The following is a 7,621-nucleotide window of genomic DNA, read 5'->3' as shown; positions in this document are numbered from 1 at the left end:
CCCACTATAGGGTACATGTTGTTTACTGGGCGAGTGTAGCCCATTATCATATTTTCTTCGTTTTGTAGATCTAAAGGTATGATCGCACAGAACCGGGGAGTGCGCTAAATTTTCTGAAATTTCTTCAGTTATTGGCATTTTTGTTAGATTAGTTAGATTATTTGATTTATATTAGTACATGTTACTTTGAAATTATTGTAAGAACTATTTGAATAAATTAAGTTTAAAAATTTGTCATTGCTTTGATATGATCCATAGCCTTGCATGCATGTACGGTCTGCCATATAGGTGTGTGGCGTCTGTCTCGCGAGCTTAGGGCGTGATCGGACCAAAGCTTGAAAAAAGAAATCAGACCAAGTTTAGGTAGGGGCAGGCCCGGCGGTCCAAAGAAGGCCCCCGCTGCGTCACTGCCCAGTGCTCACCCCACTATTGAACTGCAGTTTTCACATTCGTAAGCAGTAGCTACCGCCTGGCGCCTACAACAATGGACAGACCGATGGGCGACGACGAGGCCTAGCTACTTTGCTGCAATGCCTTCCGCACTTCCCGAGAGGCTATGGGTTACGGCCTACAAGTGAGGGAGATGGCTACGACAGCTGATAAGCAACGGACAAGTCTTCCCCCTTGTCTCGCCCTTCTCTGCCACTACCAGTGCTTTTTTTTTTCTTTTTTTCTGAACCCTTCTCGGCTTCTTCTCGAGTTCTCTCCCCCCAGTCCCCACTCACCAGGCCCCCTTCAGTCCTTCCCTTCTCGGCTCGAAGGCTAACGGCTTCTCAACTGTCTCTCCGAATCCGAGAGTCTGACTTCCTTCTCGGCTTCTCATGTCGAGCGGCAGCGATGGGCCATCAAATCCACCATTCCACCCTTTGCCCCTTCGCCTTCGGACTTTGGAGAGAAGCCGATTGATCAACAAATCAAGTCCTCCTCTCCTCAGCTCCTCCGCTCTAATCCTTCTGGCTTCGGGTTCTGCTATTCTGCCGTTCCGATTCCGACCGTGACGGTGGCCACCTCCCGGCTCCCGCCTCCCGGTCGACCGGACCACAGCCACAGGACCACAACCGGTAAGCCCTAAGGTGGCACCCCTTCTCCTTCAAGACCACAGGCCTTCTTCCTCGATTGGGCCAGTTCCCTCAAAGCCCTAAGGCCCCGGCCCACCACTCCTTCTGGATTTTTGACTTGTGATTTGCCTTAATCCCCAGACTAATTTGTCTTCTGTGGTTTGGAGTGATAGTTGGGAACAGTTTATCAGAGATGAGTCATGGACCTCATGGTTTGGTCTCACTTTGGGTCTAGTTGGAAGGCTTAATTCTTGTCTTTGTGCATATTAGTCTACCTGCAGCTGAACTTATGAATTTCTAGTCAGTAAATGTCATCTATGGTACCTGAATTATTGGCTATGTTTGGTGCAAATGTCATCTATGATAGCTTAATCTTCCAGTTGGTTTTCTCTATGAAATTCTCTTTCTTGATGAGCATATAAGGTATAAAAGATGGCCTTTTTTTTTTTTTTTTTTTGGTGAACCGGCTTCTCACTACACACGACGATGAAAAGGTCAGAATAATTACAAGACAAGACATGATCTAATGCCTGCGGCACATGATTGGAAGGACCCCAAAATATAAATCTGGAATGGTTGGCTGCATAGGAGGTGACCCAGTCCGCAGCACTGTTTGCCTCCTGAAACACATGCGAAACCCGAAGTAAATCTAACTCCTCCCTCATGCTCCAGATGTCCCGGAGTAGTGGGTGCAAGTCCGACTTAGCTTGTCGGCAACGGATCCAGCCAACCACTGTGGTCGAGTCGCCCTCTAGGAATATCCATCGGGCACCCAGGTGTACTCTAGCATATACAAGACCCTTCCATGCCGTATGCAACTCCGCCACATGAATGGATCCATCAAATATACACTGGCCTCCGGTCATAATTAGTCTGGAGTCGTGGTCTCTGATCACAAAGTCCACTCCACATCTGCTACCGCCCTCCAATATGCTGTCATCAAAATTCACCTTGAGAGAACTAGAAGGTGGGGGCTCCTAGGATACCATTGATATCAAAAAAAAAGATGGCTTTGGTGGACAAGATTTGGAATTATTTCCTTGCGCCCACATTTTATCATATATATATATATATATATATATATATATATATATATATTTGGGTTACCACTGTTTATAACACTCAAGTGATGCCATCTTAACATCTTCCTCCTAATTGATTTTTTTCTTTTTTTATGGTTGGTTCATTAGTGTTTTTTTAGGTGTTTGTATGCACGGTTAATTGATCCTGATGAGGAGGAATGACCTCATGATAGGAAGTGCCGTATGACACTTAACAGCAGCTGTTTCACCCTATATCGATCTCTTCTATCTGCTGTTCTCAGACCCCTCATCTCAAATAAAAACAAACTTTGGGCTTGTTCTTAAAGGGTAGCTGAAACAGAACTCCCACAGCCCTAAGGCCCACGGACCACAAACCAATTGATTTTGAATTTTGATTTACTCAAGCTAGAGTGGGTCTAGCTGATCTAAGCATTATTTTTTCAAAAGGAAAATCTAAACATTGTGGGCTCGTTTGGTTCGCGGGAAGTATTTTCCCTCCTAGGAATATGATTCCTGGGAATCAGATTCCTAGGAAGAGGATACCTAGGAAAGTACTTTTGGCATGTTTGGTTAACCATGGGAAAGTGACAAATTTCCAAAGTGCTTATGTTTGGTTGACCATCCACTATCCTAGGAAAGTTATGTATAATTCCTATTATGCCCTTAATAAAAATTAGGTCTTTAATGCCTCTTTAATGCTTCTTTAATGCTGAAGGGTCTTTTTGGGAAAAAATAAAAAAGGAGTTATTCCCACCTCATGGGAAAGTAACTTTCCCATGTTTCTCATGGGAAAGACTTTCCCATGAAATGTGGGAATCATATTCCCATGGGAATACAACTTTCCCATCTCTCTCCTTTGAAAACTCCAACCAAACAAGAGGCATTTCATTACTTTTCCGTTGACCACACTTTTCCTCCTCCTTTTCCTGCGAACCAAACGAGCCCTGTAGGTTTGTCTTGCATTTTGAACCAACTTTTTTTTTTTGGTCCAATTGATTTTGATTTAGTCAAGCTAGAGACACTACAATATCACTTTCCTTAATTTAGGACCAATAGTTGATCCTTAGGCCTCTCTTCGCTTTAGATGGATTATTTTTAAATAATTTTTTAAAATATTTTGCACTTATTAAAATTTTATTATTATTATTATTATTATTTTAAAGGTCTCTTTTAGTGAGTTCGCCCTAGGCTCCCAAATGCATTGGGCCGTCCCTGGGTAGGGGCATGCCCCTACTCGGCCCGACCCACTTCCATCCCTAGTAAGGTGGCTTGTAGTGATGAGTATTCAGTATGATAGTGCACCCGCGTGTCAATGTGAGGTCTCACCTTGATGAATGAGAAATTCTATGAAACACTCTGGACACTTAGATAAATCCCTTAGAGTGCTTGTGGAATCATTTCAGGCTCTATGAACAATATGTGGCAAAAATCCTAATTATATATGGTCATAGGAAAGGAAATATCCATGCTTTAATCTAAAATTGTTTATAGTTGCGTGCAAATGGCTTATAGGGCGTACGCCACACTAACATTATTTACAACCATGACAGTAAATACTCTCTGCACATAGATACCATTGACTATAACATATCCACCCTGATGTGACCAGCTACCAGCAGTCTAAGCTACAGCTGCTCTTGTTAGAAGATCACCCTAATACGGGAAATCAAGGATCAACATTAGCACATAGACTCAGGAGAAGTGGTCCAAACTTATGATGTGAATGGCAAAAACTTTCCAACTTTCCATAGGCTATGGTAACTAGATCATGACGACAGTTCAACTTCTTATGGCCAGACTTGCCACAATGGAATTATGGAAGCAACCTTTGATCGATCTTTTTCTTGCCCTTCTCAACATTCTTCCTGTTGCTGGAAACTGGACCCAGAGGTGACCACGGACCAAGGAGGAGGAGCTCTGGCAGGGGATGCGGCGGTGGGCTGCATCCTCCGGGAGACCTGCAAGAAGCCGATGGCCGGGGATTCCAGCGCCGGTCCTCCGATGCTTAAGTCAGAGGGGGGGTTTTAATGGAGCCAGCAGAGAGGCTACGTAAAAGGAAAAAAGATCTCCTCCTAGAAGGAAGAAGTCCCCCCTTTTTATAAGAGGGGTGTATAGGTTACTTGTGACGTGACTGTGCGAATTAATGAGTTACGTCATAATTGGATGTGATCGTATGAATTAATGAGTTACCGTGGATGGCCCGAGATTTTGGGCTGGCTGGAGGTCCGTTGAGATCGTGCGCATTTAATTGTTGACAGTCGCTGGGGCGGAGATCGCAGGATTGGACCCCGGATAAGGAGGAGAGGGGCTTGATTTTCGGTGGAGTGGAGGGGTCTGCTTTGTCCTTTGACTAGGTCTCCTTTGGGCTTGAGGTCGATCGGGCTCAGCTTAACCGAGATTAAGGCTGCAAGGCTGCGAGCTCTGAGGTCGAGTGCGCTAAAGTCAGGCGTCTCCAGGTCGGACGCCTTGAGGTCGGGCGCTTTGAGGTCGAGCGCCTTAAGGTCGGGCGCCGTTGAGGTCGGGCATCTCGATGTCGGGCACCTTGAGCTCGGGTGTCTTGAGGTCGAGCGCCTTGAGGTTGAGCGCCTTGAGATCGGGCGTCATTGCGCTCGTCATCACGTGCCGACGATATATTCACGTATTTTGGGCAATCCATTTTTTCCCAACGCTACCCCCCGACTTTCGAGTTCGAGCCGTTTGCGAGCTCGGGCGAAGGAAGTAATTATCTTTATCATGCCAGTTGAATCCAACGGCTTTAAGTCGCTCCGCCATTTCGTACGCTTCGGGGGCGTCTTTAACGAGAGCACGAGGCGGCGGCTTATCGCTTTTCGAGGCAGTTTCGGGCCATGGGTTCATGATGAGGCTCCAGTATCCAACGAGATGCCGCTTTGATTCCGCTTTTAAAGCGTTGATCCAAGTTGATATGCTGCATCGATTTTCGAGGCCGACACATGGCGCGATCTAGACGGAAGGCGCGATTTGGCTCTGTCGATCTGAGTCGTCGGGGGGGTCTATATAAACCCTGGCCTGGCCCTAAAAGCTCTCATTTGGGTGCCGCAGCTATTGTCTTCTTCTTTTTCTACCTTCTTCTCTCCTTTTTCTTCAATCATTGTTTAGTTTTCCTCGATGGCGTTCCGAGGCATTTTCTGGTGATCGCCTTGATCCCTCGCTTTCGGTCGGCGGTATTTTCGGTGAAACCCACAGTATGTCTCCTACCCACGTTTGCTTAGAGGACTATCGTTTTTCTTTTCCTTCTTCCTCTTCCTCTTTCTTCGTTTTCTTCTATTTGGTGAGCACGGCAAGGTCAGGTGGTGCTTCATCTTCCAGTAGAGACCTTCCTCGCAGGAGGGAGGTCGCATCGGAGATGGGCCATGGCCTAGACGGAGTCGGGTCGAACTTGGCCGAGGAGTAAGATTTGATCCGTGCCCGATTTTTTCCCCAGCGCAGGTTTCGCCTTGAGCCCGTGAGGCCGGAAGACTGGGTGATGAGACCTCCTCCAGGTCGGATCGGGGTGTACGTGGAGACACTTTGGGCCGGCCTGCGATTCCCCCTATACGGGCTCGTGAACGAGCTCTTGGTGGTGTACCAGCTCGTCCCAGCGCAACTCGCTCCAAACTCGTGGAGGACCATCATCGACTTTTTATCTCTTTGCCTCGCGTATGGGATACCGGCCTTGATGAACGTCTTCCGTTGGTGTTTCATGTTGAAATCCAACCCCGCGGACGGAGAATGGCTTTACCTTGCCCTTCGGGGCGGTAGGCCGTTCTTCCGAGGTGCTCCTTCCTCCATTCGTGGGTGGAAGGAAAAATTTTTCTTCCTTTCTTCCGAGCGCACGTGAAAATTTGACCCGTCGTGGGGGCAGCCCCGGCTCAAGGCCATCAACACGCCCCCCAAGCTTTCAGTGAGCGAGCAGAAGATTCTCAATGCTCTTCGTAGCCTCGAGGGAGACATTCTTGTAAACAACCTCCGGAGCGAGGAGGCTCTGGTGAACGTTGGCCTGAGCTCGGCGCGCCCCGAGGGTAAGGGCGGCTGCACTGCTCCTCCTCTATTTCGTCGTCCTTTATCTTACTCATTTTCCTTTTTATCATCATTTTTTGGTGCTGATCTGACACTTGAGCTCTTTCTCCTCTTCAGACATTGCCGAGATGGTGACCAGCAATGCGACCCTCCTCGCCAGGTACAAGAAGAGGGCAGCCGAGGCCGGCAGGGCTCATCCCGTGCCCAGAAAGAAGGCTAGGCCGGCCTCGACTCCTGCTCCCGCCGAGGTGGGGGATCCTGAGGCCGGGACTTCCGAGTTCATTCGGAAGGAAGTTTTCCCCGCCGAGCGCACGAGCTCTTCCAGGGGCGCGAGGGATCCTGCGGCCCCAGCTTGCCCGACCCCCATTTCTCAGCGACCTCGCCAGGTCGTCCGCTTGCGGCACTCAGGTCCCGAGCCGGGCAGCGGTCTTGAGTTCCCGAGCCGCGCAGCGATCTCGGGGTCCCGAGCTCTCCTCTGCCGGGCTTAGCAAGGCCCAGCCTCCCGAGCTCTTCAAGGGCTGACGTCCCGAGCTCGTCGAGAACCGGGGGCTGCTCTGATAGAAGGCCCTTCTGCCCAGAATGGTCAGTCTGCGAGGGCGATTCGGCCCTCCATGATAGCAACGTCGCTCGTGAAGTAGTCCGCTGTGCGCTGCTCCCTATCGACCGACCCGAGTTCGAGGCTGCCGATATCAGCAGCCTTGTCGATCAGACCTACTGCTTCACCATCCGAGTAAGTCATCTTCTTGCTTTAATTTTCATATTATTTTGAATTCTTGACTTCTGCTCACCTCCACTTTCTTTCTTTACAGCACCTTCATGAAATCGACATGCTGGTCGCCGTGGCATCCGAGTGTCAAAACAAGGCTCAGAGGAGCCAACGGGGGCAGAAGGATGCCGAGAGGAAACTCGGCGAAGCGGAGGCTGCGCGGAGGGAGGCCACCGCAAGGATGGAAGTTGCCGAGGCCGAGCTATGATCCACAGTTGAGCGCCGATGAAAAGAAGGCCTCGTATGCTCTGGCCAGGTCGGAGCTCCGCGCCTCTGAGGCGCATCTGGTCGATGCCCGCTCCGAGAACGCCGACCACAAGTATGAGGCGGATGTCCTTCGGCTAAAGATCGAGCAACTCGAAGCTCAAGAGAGAAGGGCGCTGGAGCAAGCCCAAAACATGGTGTAGATCTTCCGCGATTCGGACGAGTTCCACGAGCTAATGGAGGAAGAGGCGGTTGACAGGCTATTTTACGGCTTCGAGGATTTTCGGAGGCGGATGCTGAGGAGTTGCCCTAAGCTCGACCTCCACGGACTTCAACCTCGTTTGGGGGTCATTGAAGATGATGACGAGCCCGAAAGTTCTGAAGACCGAGGTCGAGACCGAGGCGGCTGAGCGAATCGCTCAGGAGGCCCCGTCCGAAGGAGCTGCCGAAGACGCCCTAGGAGAAACTTTTGAAGCTGCTGCTGAGACCGCTCCCGAGACGGAGGATCCGAGGCTGCCCGTGCAGAGGCTCTC

The 7,621-nt window shown here is 49.6% G+C and overlaps 1 non-coding gene across 1 annotated transcript; it reads left to right on the top strand.

Moving 5' to 3' along the window:
- Positions 1-2,283: 2,283 nt before the first annotated feature.
- On the top strand, positions 2,284-2,347 carry LOC113461112. The gene has a single exon (XR_003383168.1). It is a non-coding gene; the product is annotated as a small nucleolar RNA U49 (small nucleolar RNA).
- Positions 2,348-7,621: the final 5,274 nt, after the last annotated feature.

This window comes from Phoenix dactylifera, unplaced genomic scaffold (assembly GCF_009389715.1).
Source record: "Phoenix dactylifera cultivar Barhee BC4 unplaced genomic scaffold, palm_55x_up_171113_PBpolish2nd_filt_p 000090F, whole genome shotgun sequence".
Classification (NCBI taxonomy): domain Eukaryota; kingdom Viridiplantae; phylum Streptophyta; class Magnoliopsida; order Arecales; family Arecaceae; genus Phoenix; species Phoenix dactylifera.
The sequence above is the reverse complement of the archived record's forward strand: the minus strand, read 5'-3'. Positions and strand labels throughout refer to the sequence as shown.